The sequence below is a fragment of the Pristiophorus japonicus genome, unplaced genomic scaffold (assembly GCF_044704955.1).
Source record: "Pristiophorus japonicus isolate sPriJap1 unplaced genomic scaffold, sPriJap1.hap1 HAP1_SCAFFOLD_79, whole genome shotgun sequence".
In the NCBI taxonomy this organism is placed as follows: domain Eukaryota; kingdom Metazoa; phylum Chordata; class Chondrichthyes; family Pristiophoridae; genus Pristiophorus; species Pristiophorus japonicus.
Window position 1 is genome coordinate 1851875 of NW_027254707.1, and position 12954 is coordinate 1864828.

Sequence of the window (12954 nt, forward strand, 5' to 3'; positions counted from 1 at the left end):
ACCGTGTGGCGAATATTTGATTTCTCCATAATGAGAGGAGACTAATTAATGTTCCCTTCCTTTCCATTTTGGCCCTTTTCTTAATCTAGATTATTTCATTTCTCACCCAGATTATCTTTTACCACATCATATCCTACACTTGTTTCGTTTGAGTATATGGCTTGTGGGATTCATAGACTGAACCGGCAAGTCTCACTTTAAAATCATTTGAAATTTTTTTAAACCAATGTTTGAAAGAACTATCTTGCCTAAGACTGGAAATCTGTTATTTTCCATATTGTTTAACGATTTTTGCATGAGGTTAATAGATCTCCACACATACTGCTTGTGATCAACTTTGAAATATTCAAATTTTTGTAATTGTCTTTGCTAATTTTGATGGGTTAGTTGATTACAATTATTTGTTACAAACATATCTTGCAGTATTTTTTGCATCAAAATAATTGTTTAAACACTTACTTTATCAGGTATTTAGCTTCCCCACTGAGCTCTGTTTCCTATTGTGGGGGATCTAGAACTAGGTGGCACAGTCTGAGCACAAGGGTTCACCCATTTAAACCGGAAATGAGCAGCAATTTCTTCTCTCAGGGGGTCATGAATCTTTGAAATTCTCTGCCGCAAAGAGCAATGGAGGCTGGGTCATTGAATATATTTAAGTTGCAGATCGACTGCTTTTTGAAAGATAGCGGAGTCAAGGGTTATGGGGAGAAGGCAGGGAAGTAGAATTGAGGCAAAGATCATATCAGCCATAATCTTATTGAATGGTGGAGTGGACTCAAGGGGCCAGATGGCCTACTTCTGCAGCTATTTCGTATGTTCTTAGCCTTGGTTAGGTGCTGTGTTTAGATGTAGGTTTAGGGGTTAGGGGTGTGGTTTGTGGCTAATTGTTAGGATTGCGATTAGTGATTGGGATAGTCAGTTAGATATTCGCTGAGGATATAGTGATTAACTTAGAAAGCACTATTGGCAATAAAAGTGTCACTGGATATTCCCTTTTCCATTTCATGTTTTTAACCACACAGAGACGAGTCACCAAACAGCCTCACAATGTGTTCATTCAAGGAACCTTCTTTCCTGTGTTAGCCTCATTTCCTCCCTTCTTTCTCATCTTTACATTTCTTACAGAAAGATATATTAGTGACATTAGATTTGGGGATTTTTACACAATAACAGACGAATACAATTGTTTTGGTGGTTACATCTAATCATCAGCCTGCCTGAAAAGGGCTTCTGACAATAATCTGTCACCAGGCCTCACCAGTCACCGTCTGATTCCACCATCATATCTTCATTCATTACCCACCTTTCACCCTAACGAGAGCTGGTTTCACCTGCATGGCCATTCCCCATACTGAGGCTCTCTAATTCCCGAAATGAGCAAAATCAACTCCAAGGACTGGTTAATCCGAATGGTCCATTTCTGTGTCGTATATCCTATGTAATGTTGTAGTCTCAGTGTAAGTGGTCCCTGGATTTAATGTCTCAGTGTAAGTGGTCCCTGGATTTGTTCTCATGGTATTAGTAATCCCTCAATTTGATGTCACGTTGTAATTCATCCTGGATTAGATGTCTCATTGTAACTGGTCCCTCAGTGTAAGTATTCCCTGTATTTGATGCATCAGTGTAAGTCGTCCTTGGATTTGATGCCTCAATATAAGTACTCCCGGGATTTAGAGTCACAATTTGTGTGGTCCCTGGATTTGGTGTCACTATGTAAGCGGTCCCTGGATTTGATGTCAACAGCACCTCGTCACTGGGACTGAGGGAAAACCCACAGCCCAGCATCGCAATCAGCACAGAATGATCCCACTCAAATCTATTCCCACTGCCCGCATTAATTCAACAGAAACAGTTCCGTGCCTACAAGGAACTGCAGCCCCACGCCCAACTTCAGTGAAACACACCAGACAAAACATTTTAAAGGAAAGGCACACCCCATCATAGTTCAACAGAGGCAAGTAATGGGCATTAAATCCCCCTCAATTATTCACCTTCTTCACCGCTACTCTCCAACCACTCACCCCAACTCCTCGATCACCCCAATTCTTTCACACCCTCACACCAATTCCTCTTTTAACCCTTCTCTCCAAACGCCTCACCCCAACTCCTCTTTCACCCCTACTCCCCAAAAACCCCTCACCCAACTCCTCTTTTACCGCTACATTTCATTTTTAACATCACTTACACACGTCATGCACACAGAAGGTAAATCTAGGATCTTCTGTCTGATGGTGAGGTGATCGCTGGACAATAAAGTGCAGTGACTGATGGGTGGCTGCTCATTACTCTCGGTGAGATTTAATCCCCTTTCCCACTGAATACTGCGGACAGACGGTCACCTTGGTAACGGAGTGGTCATTGTGACCATCACTTTCTAAACAAGAGCACACAAGACAATGGGTTATCAATAAATGGTAAAGGAATTAAACACTCTGCATTTACATTGTAAATAATAGGAAATAAAATGCTGGATAATAACATAGCTTATCTCTGTGGAATTGACAAGTAAACATTAAGAATCATGTGTTTTGTTTACACACACGCACACACATATCAACGACTCTGTGTGCATTCTTTTCAGTTGTTCGACTTAACCTGATCCATTAAATTTCTTAGGCTCTTAGGACCCTGCGGGAAACCATCCGGCGGTGCTTCCTTTGTCAGGATTTCAATAGATCATAAGAACAGCAGAAGAACATTAGAATTAGGAACAGGAGTAGGCAATCTAGCCCCTCGAGCCTGCTCCGCCATTCAATAAGAACATGGCTGATCTGGCCGTGGACTCAGCTCAACTTACCTGCCCGTTCCCCGTAACCCTTAATTCCCTTATTGGTTAAAAATCTATCGATATGTGACTTGAATACATTCAATGAGCTAGCCTCAACTGCATCCTTGGGCAGAGAATTCCACAGATTCACAACCCTCTGCGAGAAGAAATTCCTTCTCAATTCGGTTTTAAATTGACTCCCCCGTATTTTGAGGCTGTGCCCCCTAGTTTTTTCTCCCCGACCAGTGGAAACAAGCACTCCGACTCTATCGTGTTTATCCCTTTCAATATTTTAAATGTTTCGAAAAGATCAACCCTCATCCTTCTGAACTCCAAAGAGTAATGACCGAGTCTACTCAATCTATCATCATAAGGTAACGCCCCCATCTCCGGAATCAACCGAGTGAATCCTCTCTGTACCCAGTCCAAAGCCAGTATATCCTTCCATAAATACGTTGACCAAACCTGCACGCAGTACTCCAGATGCGGCCTCACCAATACCCTGTACAGTTGCAGCAGGACCTCCCTGCTTTTGTACTCCATCCCTCTCGCAATGAAGGCCAACATTCCATTCGGCTTCCTGATTACCTGCTGCACCTGCAAACTAAATGTTTGGGATTCATGCACAAGGATCCCCAGGTCCCTCTGCACATCAGCATGTTGTAATTTCTCCCCATTCAAATAATATTCCCTTTTAATGTTTTTTTTTCTCATGGCGGATGACCTCACACTTTCCGACATTGTATTCCATCTGCCAAATCTTAGTCCATTCGCTTAAACGATCCAAATCTCTTTGCAGCCTCTCTGTGTCCTCTACACAACCCGCTTCCCCAATAATGTTTGTGTCATCTGCAAATTTTGTTAAACTACACTCCGTCCCCTCTTCCAGGTCATCCATGTATATTGTAAACAGTTGTGGTCCCAGCACCGATCCATGTGGCACACCACTAACCATCGATTTCCAACCAGAAAAGGACCCATTTATCCCGACTCTCTGCTTTCTGTTCGCCAGCCAATTCTCTATCCATGCTAATACATTTCCTCGGACTCCGCGTACCTCTATCTTCTGCAGTAAACTTTTGTGTGGCACCTTATCGAATGCCTTTTGGAAATCTAAATACATCACATCCATCGGTACACCTCTATCCACCATGCTCGTTATATCCTCAAAGAATTTCAGTAAATTAGTTAAACATGATTTCCTCTTCATGAATCCATTCTGCGTCTGCTTGATTGCACTATTCCTATCTAGATGTCCCGCTATTTCTTCCTTAATGATACCTTCAAGCATTTTCTCCACCACAGATGTTAAACTAACCAGCCTTTAGTTAGCTGCCTTTTGTCTGCACCGTTTTTAAACAGAGGCGTTACATTAGCTGCTTTCCGATCCACTGGTACCTCCCCAGAGTCCATAGAATGTTGGTCGATTATAACGAATGCATCTTTTATAACTTCCATAATCTCTTTTAATACCCTGGGATGCATTTCATCAGGTCCAGGGGACTTGTCTACCTTGAGACCCATAAGCCTGTCCAGCACTACCCCCCGAGTGATAGTGATTGTCTCAAGGTCCTCCCTTCCCACATTCCTGTGACCAGCAATTTATGGCATGGTTTTTGTGTCTTCCACTGTGAAGACCGAAGCAAAATAATTATTTAAGATCTCAGCCATTTCCACATTTCCCATTATTAAATCCCCCTTCTCATCTTCTAAGGGATCAACATTTTCTTTAGTCACTCTATTCCGTTTTATATATCTGTAAAAGCTTTTACTATTGCGCACCGTTGCCCCTCCCACTGCCCTTGGACATGGGGCAGACATTTAATGGGACAGGGGTGCCCTTTTCTTTGCCTATTTATAATGAAAGGAACAGTCCAGTTTATCTCGGAGTTTCGGAGGACTTCACGAGCCGAGCTCCCATTAACAATCGTTCCCTTCTTTACTGTGCTGTGATTGTAAAGTTGTCTATTTCAGTGATTTGAGCCTTTCTAAAATGTCACATTATTTTTATAATGCGTTTGATTTGTTTGTCTAATTTGGAAAGATTTCAGAATTGTGCAGTTTCACGAAGGTTTTGTTTCAAGGTGGCGTAAAATCTGTTTCAAAATAGTCTTTCTAACGCTCCCTCACCACCCACCCCGCCCCCCACCCCAAATTTTAGAACACTCTGCAATACTGACTTGGAAGGTGCCAAGTTCGCTCCTTGATCAGGGCTGTGAGTTGATCTCAGCCAAGGCAGCAGTTCAGGGGTTATAATTGTCGTCAGTACCACTGGGCTATATATGAGTAAATATTAGCAACTGCAATTGCTCTTGATACAGATCCAGTGACATCAATTGGGAGTGTATGGATGTCATTTGAGGGTAGGATTGGACTCGGCTCTGATGCCTACGACAGTGGAAATCCTGCTGACACTCACTAAGTCGACTGATGATGAGGCACCAGAGGTTAACAAATGTCTGTGGGGTTGCACCCAGCCAGATTCAGCACTTCCTGGAGAAAGTAACTCGCAGTTGATTTCAGACAGTAAGCATGGAGGGAGAGAGTCTAGAATAAGGAATTTACAGCTTTGGAGGGACAGGAGGGGACAGAATCTCCGATAGAATCTAGACTTGTCTGTTCTGAATTTCTATCCTGTACTTAAAGTAACAACGTTTGTAACCTACATTTGCAGGGTATTAGAAAGGGAGGATCTGCAGCATGGTAACTCAAACCAAACATCACGTCAAGATTTGAGAGATTCACTGGATTCATCAGGATCACATTATCATCAGCCTTTGCAAAAACACCAATCACAGCGGTGAGAAACAGGACACATGTTCTGTGTGTGGATGCACCTTCAACCATTCGTCAACCTCTGAGACTCGTGTGCCCAGCTGACTAAACACTGTAAATGTGGGGACAGTGGGAATGGATGCAGATGCGCGTCGGGTGGAAACACATCAGGGAGAGGCCATTTAGCAGCTGAGTGTGGAAAGAGATTCAGTCTCTCATCTCACCAACTGACATTCGAGGACTTAAAAAGCAGACTTTCTCCTGTGAATATAGAGCTGTGTTATTGGGCCGTGATGGTTTTACTTGTTCATCTAGTTGACTGTAAACCTTTGCCAATTAGTTGATGTGATCGGTTTACTTGTAGATATGTTAAAACATACTTTTACTGTGTGGAGTAAAATGTAAATTAAAATCAGCTTTGAAGGTGTGATACTCTATCCACAAACTGAAGATCGGAGAGTTGCTGTGAGCACACGAACATTCCAGTATGTGTAAGTGATTAACAGACTGGATTTTGTGTTTAGTGATCCCGGGCGTGTTAGCTCTCCCTACCCTGGACATCAAGGCAATCTGGACGGTATGGGGAACTGGGACTGTCCTGAGAGTAACCAAAGTTCTGAGAACTGAAACAATCTACAGTTAGAAAGGAGTAAAGGCGCAAAATAAAGCAGTCAGTAACAGGACATCAATTTGTCTCCTCTTATCATGGAGACATCAAGTATCGACACACTGTGTTATTTGACATATCAAAATAGTAAACTCCAGCCCAGTTTTATGGGAGATTAACATCAGCAGAAACAAATCCCAACTCACAGAATGAACACGATTCAGTCAGGATGTGAGTAACAGCAGTAATAACATTAGAACCTAACCCCTGCAGTAACTTGCGAACTCTCAATTCAAATGACTGAGTAAATCCCTTCCCACACTTCCCCAGTGTGAACTCGCTTGAGTTTCAGCAGATCAGATGATTGAGTTAAACCTTGGCCACACGCAGAGCAGTTGAATGGTCTCTCCCCAGTTTGACTGCGTATATGGATTTCTAGATCAGATGGGTAACTGAATTCCTTCCCACATTCTTCACATTTCCATGATTTCTCCATGGAGCAGGTGTCCTTGTGTCTCCCAGGTTGGATCAGTTAAAGTTTCGTCCACACACAGAACACGTGTAGTTTCACCCCGCTGTGAATGGTGTGATGTTTTTGAGGCTGTGTAACTGGTTGAAGCTCTTTCCACAGTCAGTACACTGGAACAGTCTCACTCGGATAGGGTATGTGTGTGTCGGTGCTTTTCCAGTCACACTGATGTTTGAAATATTTTCCGACAGACAGAACAGAAAAATGTTTCTCCTTCCACATTCAAAGGCCGATGGCATTCAGCAGTTCCAGCTAATATGGTTGGATACAGTGCGCAGAATGAGAATAAAATCAATGAGCTGCTGATTCTCTCTGCTGGTCACTGGGCGTTTTGTGCTGGCGCAATAGGGTGAACCCGGGCTGGCCCAATAGGGTGAACCTGGGCTGCCACAACAGGGTTAGCTTGGGCTGTGCTGGCCCAATCGGTGAGGTGTGCTGGCCCAAGATCACCACACAACTATCAGAATAACAAGGCGCCCTTTCAAGGGCCACGGAACTTCCATAAACATGTGTCGAATCAAACTGACAGACATCCTGAAGACCCTCCCATCCTTTGTCCCTCCACAAAGGACAGTGCATGCGCCATGAGACCGCCCTGACCAATATGGCGGCCGCTGAACACGCTCCCACCACCAGGGAAAACAGTTACTGCCAAGAACGGCGCCAGGAAAACGGTCACTAACGCAACACTGAAGAGCGGCAAGATGCGCAGATGTTCAAGGAAGGAGAGTTACTCCATTTAGATCTACAAAGTGATGAAGCAGGTTCACCCCAACACTGGCAAATCCTCCAAGGCCATGGGCATCATGAACTCGGTTGTGAATGATATTTTGGAGCGCATCACTGATGATGCTTCCCGCCTGGCCCATTACAACAAGCGCCGCACCATCAGCTCCCGGGAGATCCAGACCACCGTGCGCCTGCTGCTGCCCGGGGAGCTGGTCAAGCAATCCGTGTCGGAAGGGACAAAGGCGGTGACCAAGTACACCAGCTCCAAATAAAACTGCGCGCTGCACTGAGACATCAAACCCAAACATAACGGCTCTTTTAAGAGTCACCCACAACCTCTATGAAAGAGCTGCACAAACGCATCTCCCTTTAAACTTAAATCACTAATTATTTCCTCAACAATTGTGTGCGAACCTTTGGAGTTCCAGCTGTAGATTTAGTTTTGGATTCTCAGTTAAGCGGCTTCACTTTCAGACCTGTACATTTACACCGCCTGCCGAATTAAGAGCATGTTTAGGGGCTGAGACTCAGATTTCAGTCACACGTTCTCTCTCGCAAGTACTCATCAAGTTTATTTTTCAATTCCTGTTGCGTCAGTCCGTTTATTAACCCGACACTCCCCGCAGTGGAACAATCCAGAATGGGAGTTCTTCCAGAGACCAGAACCGGGGCAGTTTGAACACTCTGTCTAATATGTCCTTACTATACAGTATAAATGCACACGAGACGCATACTTATCAGATGGTCACTCTGTGAGCAGGCACATGTAATAACCAGCACTGAAGTGATGAAGGTGGTTGGAGCTTCCCCGTTTATACCTGAGAGTCCAGGTTAGGAGTATCTCCCACAAGGTCACCCCTTTGTGGTCAATGTTCTCACGGTGTACAACTTAGGTCATTTTATACATGGGTTACACTGACAGTTGAATACATGACATCACCTCTCCCCAAAGTCTTATTGGGATCACAGGTTAAGTCTCTCTGGTGGTTTATGCTCCCTTGTAGAGCCCTGAGTTGGGGATCCAGTTGTTGGGCGTTAGACTGAGTGTCTGGACTGCCCACAGTGACTGGGCTCTCCTCTGCTTGGTTCTTGTGTTCGGTCACCTGTGGAGGAGTAAACTCGATATCGTGTTCTTCCGCTGCTTATTGTATGGGGTTGCTGAACCTCTTTTTGGTTTGATCCACGTGTTTGCGGCACATATGTCCATTGGTAAGTTTAACGATCAGAATCCTATTCCCCTCTTTGGCAATCACAGTGCCTACGAGAAATTTGGGACCTGCAGCGTAGTTGAGGACAAATACAGGGTCATTGACATCAATACATCGCGCCCCCGCAGTCCCGTCATGGTAGTCACATTGTGACTGGCGCCTGCTCTTAACAATTTCTTTCATGTTGGGGTGTATAAGGGATAACCTGCTTTTGAGCGTCCTTTTCATTAGCAGCTCTGCGGGTGGAACCCCTCTGAGCGAGTGTGGTCGGGATCTATTGCCCAACAGGAGGCATGATAAGCGGCTTTGTAGGGAACTCCCTTGGATTCTGAGCAACCCTGTTTGATTATCTGTACTGCTCGTTCCACCTGACCATTTGAGGCCGGCTTGAACGGTGGCGTTCTGACATGGTTGATACCATTTCTTGCCATGAAGTCCTGGAATTCAATACTTGTAAAGCACGGGCCATTGACCAAGACGTCCGGTCGGCCATGGGCGGCGAACATTGCACGTAGACTTTCTACCGTGGCAGAGGATGTGCTTGAATTGAGAATGTCACACTCGATCCATTTGGAGTAGGCCTCTACTCCAAACAAAAATATTTTTCTCATGAAAGTATTTGCGTAGTCCACATGGATGCGTGACCATGGTTTGGCGGGCCAGGACCAGGGGCTAAGGTGGAGCTTCCCTGGGCACATTGCCCAGCTGGGCACACGTGTTGCATCTGTGAACGCGAAGTTCCAGGTCTGCATCTATCCCTCGCCATCAAATGTGTGAGCTGGCAATTGCCTTCACCATGACAATGCCCGGCTGCTCATTGTGGAGTTCTCTGATGAACATCTCTCTGCCCATCTGGGGCATGACGACACGATTTCCCCATAGTAGGCAATCGGCCTGTATCGAGAATTCACACTTGCGCCTGTGAAATGTTTTGAATGCCTCAGGGAATGTCTCGTACGTGGTTGCCTTTCCCCATTCAGGACACAGGACTGCTTATCCATTGTTCTCTGCACGTATCGGTTCGAATTCCATCTTCGTCCTTGTTGTGTTACAGCTTTGACTTCCCTGGTCGTGTTGTGAATCACATTAAACCTCATCGCCAAATTCCTTTTTAATGACAAGGATGCTGCACTTTGCTCATGTCATGTCTCAAATTAATAATATATTCGTCAAAAGGATAACATTTGCATGACTATGGCGAGGGGGACTAATTAAATAGGTCTCTGAGGGACAGCAGAAGCACGATGGGCCTAATATCTTTTCTCACTACCGTCAGAATTTGAGAGCTACGCTCTTCACCGTCGGCGGCTCGTTGGTCTCGGGGTATGATTCTCGTTTAGAAATAATCACATTTGAAATGCAAGAGGTCTCGGGCTAAATCCCGGCCGAACCCCGACATTTTTTACTCAAGTTTTGCTTCTCACAGACGCTCGACATGTGAGAAAACAAACATTTTTCACATTAAATCGTTTGATTTTGCCTCGATGTTCCCACAGCGTCCAAATCCCAGAGCAAAGTGAAACCCGCCAAACTGAGTAAAGTTAAACTATCTCAGAGGTACTCGGCTCTGTGACTCGTTGGATAACCTAAACCATTGTATTGTTCCGGCCAATACTTGATCAGTATATCTTCCTGTCTCTCCGCATAAGTTCACCTCAATTGGGATAAGCATACATTCAGCTTCAATCTCCACCTCGGCCCTGAATATGAGTGCGTCCTGTTTCTCTAGAGCTGAAAAGATGAGAGAAGCTGGCTTTTGAATTAGTCCCTTGGCTGCCGAATTCAAAGCGGACAGGAAATCAATCCGGGCTGACCAAACTGCCTGGTCTGATGAAAAGGCGGTGACACCCTATATTGTAGGCATGTTCTCGTCTTCTGGCCTCAAAATTAGGTTCAACCTATCGGATCATACGGACCGCTCCCATTGTCTGGTAATGGTTCTGCTATTCCCACGAACACAGCCTCTGGAACATCCTTTGTTACGTTATTGCCCGATTACCACCCACTTTGCCTTTCTCCATTGTGCCATTTATTATTTAATCTCTCCTGCGTTCCACTGTATCACAGACTTTCCCATTTGACTTTTCTCGCTGCGTAATTTTTCCAGGCACTATTTTTGTTGAAAAAATCTGTCATCTTGAACTTTTTCCTAAAATATCGGAATGATTATCCGACAGAAAGTGAATCCGGATTCTTCCTCCACAGAATCTGCACGACCTGCCGAGTTTTACATATTTATCTATTTTTATTTCCGTGTCCCTTTTAAGGGGATGTGCTGTCTGTCCGAGATCATTCTCTGTCTGTTTAAAATGGAGTGCTATGATACCCGCATTATTATGTGTCTGTTTAACAGCGATGTGCTGTCTGTGCCGGATTTCCAATTTCAAATTACAAAAACTGCCTTTGGAGGGTGCAGGAATTTAGTTTGTTTGTGTGTTTGTGTAAGTCAGAGTGTGTGCAAACGTGCTGTGCGATTTTACTGTCATGTGAGAAAAATGCATTACATGCAACTTGAAACCGTACTGATTTGATTGAACACTCCTCTCCTTCGTGGACTATCTGACGGTAGAAGAATCTGCTCTGGGATTTTGCTATTCCACATCTGAAAGAAGGGGAAATACACAAGTTAGAAATAGATCGATTGTTGCTTGGGCTGTGTGAGATGATGACATCCTCCATCCTTATTTTCAAATTCAAATCAAATCAAATCAAGACAAGAATAGACATGACTGACTGACTGACTTTGTTTATATATGTATATATATAAATCTATATATTTATATATAATCCCAAATTTTTAACTTCCAAAATAAATGTGCTTTTTCTGTTCTGCATGCACCGGGCTCTATTACATTTGACCTCTTTCACAGCACAAGAAGGTGTTGTCAGATCCAGCAGAAAGACACACGCGACTTTAAAAGATCGCCTTTGTAGCCCACATCTTCCATCGTAGCTTGTTTTCCACCATGGGCTTACTGTGTTTGTGTACTTATTGACTGCTGCCCCTTATTTCCAATGTAATTCTTCTAGCCAGACAGCCTTCGTTCAATCAAAAAATATATAGATTTTGAATCAATTATTCATTTATTTAAAACAAATCAAATTCAATTTTTGTAAATAAAATTTAAATGCATTTATTTTCTTAAAATGTTAAATATATATATATTTCAGTCTGGGCTGGTTTAACATCCCTCCCTCCTTCCTACCTGTCTATCACATGTGGCTTCAATAACTGTCTCTGCCCCGCGTGATCCTGAATTGCCTTCAGGGGTGATAGAAATCTCAATTTAATCTTTGAAAAGGGAACTGCTGTCATTTCAGGGTCATTCTGCATCTGAGTAAAAAGGATGTCCTTGCAATCTCGGATGAGATGTGTCTGTTGAAACGGGCGGGTTGTCAGTTCCGGTTCATAATCTTTCCCTTTAAAATGGATTTTCTCATAAACCCGGGTCATCCTGTATAGTTTGAGAAGGAGTATGATTTCAGATACAATGACCGAATTGTTAAACTGTTGTCTTCCAATTTACATTGGGGTTGCCTGCGCCGGTGCGCACCCAGATCACAGTGCATCTGTTCATTCACTCGAAATATGCTCATCTTTTCCAAAATCCACTCCTTGATATTGCAGTTGCCCCGAATTTGCTCCCAATATAAACAACACAATTAACAGTGTTGGCAGAAGCTGTGTGGCGTAATGGATAAGGCGTCTGACTTCGAATATAACTGCAAAGTTATCAGGAGATTGACGGTTCGAGTCCTGCTGTGGTCTACTTTGCTCGCTGCGTTAAATGTTATATTCTTTGTTTTGATTCTGCCGATAAACCATCCATCTCTTCGAGTCACTCACCTGAAGTAAAGGAAGACTGTTTGCTTAAAGAATCGAACGGCAAGTTTTCATCATTGTCGATCTGCTTGCACGGACAGAGCAAGCTGTGAAGTGCACTTTCTTGCACATTATTTCTGTGTGGATACAAAAAGCAGGAGATTGAATGGCTGAAGATGAGCTATGGAGTGGACGAGGTGGCCGAACGGTTAAGGCGATGGACTGCTAATCCATTGTGCTCTGCACGCAGGGGTTCGAAACCCATCCTCGTCGTCGTTGTCTTGCAGCTTTGACCTCCTTTGTCGTTTTGTCAATCACATTTAACCTCATCGCCAAATTCCCCTTTTGCTTACAAGGATTCTGTACTTTGCTCACGTCATGTCCCAAATTAATAATATATTCGTCAAAAGGATAACATTTGCAGGACTATGGGAGAGGGGGACCATTTAGATAGTTCTCTGAGAAACAGCACAAGCACGATGGGCCTAATATCTTTTCTCACTACTGTCAGAATCT

The 12954-nt window shown here is 43.9% G+C and overlaps 1 non-coding gene across 1 annotated transcript; it reads left to right on the forward strand.

Annotated features, from left to right (window-relative positions):
• Nucleotides 1–12629: 12629 nt before the first annotated feature.
• On the forward strand, nt 12630–12711 carry trnas-gcu (transfer RNA serine (anticodon GCU)). Its single transcript has one exon. It is a non-coding gene; the product is annotated as a tRNA-Ser (tRNA).
• Nucleotides 12712–12954: the final 243 nt, after the last annotated feature.